Consider the following 649-nt stretch of genomic DNA (forward strand, 5'->3'; position numbering starts at 1 on the left):
GCCGGTGACGAGCGCGGCAGGAGCCGTGGCGGGGACGGCTTTGCTAGAGAGCTGGTGTCAGGGAGCAGGGCGGCTTCCTGCACCACAACTTGATTATTGGGCTGCTTGAAATCTCCCCGAGCCGCGGCTGGAGCCTCTTAAACTCACTGTGCTGGGTGTGGAATTACAGCTGTTAAAAATAGTGGAAATAAACGTTACTCGCTGCACCTCTTCTAACAGGCCCCCTGGGAACGCTGGTTTTCCCCTCACATCATGGAAAGCCGAGCTTCCAGAATTGTTTCAAGGTAGCCGCATGCTCTAAAGAGAAAACATTCCAAACTGTGTTAATGTAAAGCATAGCTGAGAGGTGAAGCTATTTTCCTGCATGCGCCCGAGATGGTCCGTGTTTAGGATGTCAAAGTCTGGAGTTCATTAGGGGGAAGCAGCTCTCTTTTCCACACTCCTGATAGAAAATGGGTTCTCAGCTTGCTCCTCAAAAACCTTCACTGGGATAAAATATACTTATATCGTCTGTGGATTGACCAGGAAATCCACAGAAAAGCGAGTATTTTTCTAGAGGGAAAAAAAAAAGAAAACAAACTTTTTTCCCCCAAATACAGAGCTTCCTGCATTTACTGTGGTTCTGAGCGGACTCTCTCTTTACTTAGCG

The 649-nt window shown here is 48.1% G+C and overlaps 1 protein-coding gene across 1 annotated transcript in view; it reads right to left on the minus strand.

The window, feature by feature from the left end:
* The window catches only part of FBXO47 (F-box protein 47), a gene marked incomplete at both ends in the record, with an annotated part of 8096 nt that overhangs the window by 4882 nt on the left and 2565 nt on the right, over positions 1 to 649 (minus strand). The gene's annotated exons all lie outside the window — the stretch shown is intronic.

Source organism: Buceros rhinoceros, unplaced genomic scaffold, assembly GCF_000710305.1.
Source record: "Buceros rhinoceros silvestris isolate BGI_N320 unplaced genomic scaffold, ASM71030v1 scaffold35168, whole genome shotgun sequence".
Classification (NCBI taxonomy): Eukaryota; Metazoa; Chordata; class Aves; order Bucerotiformes; family Bucerotidae; genus Buceros; species Buceros rhinoceros.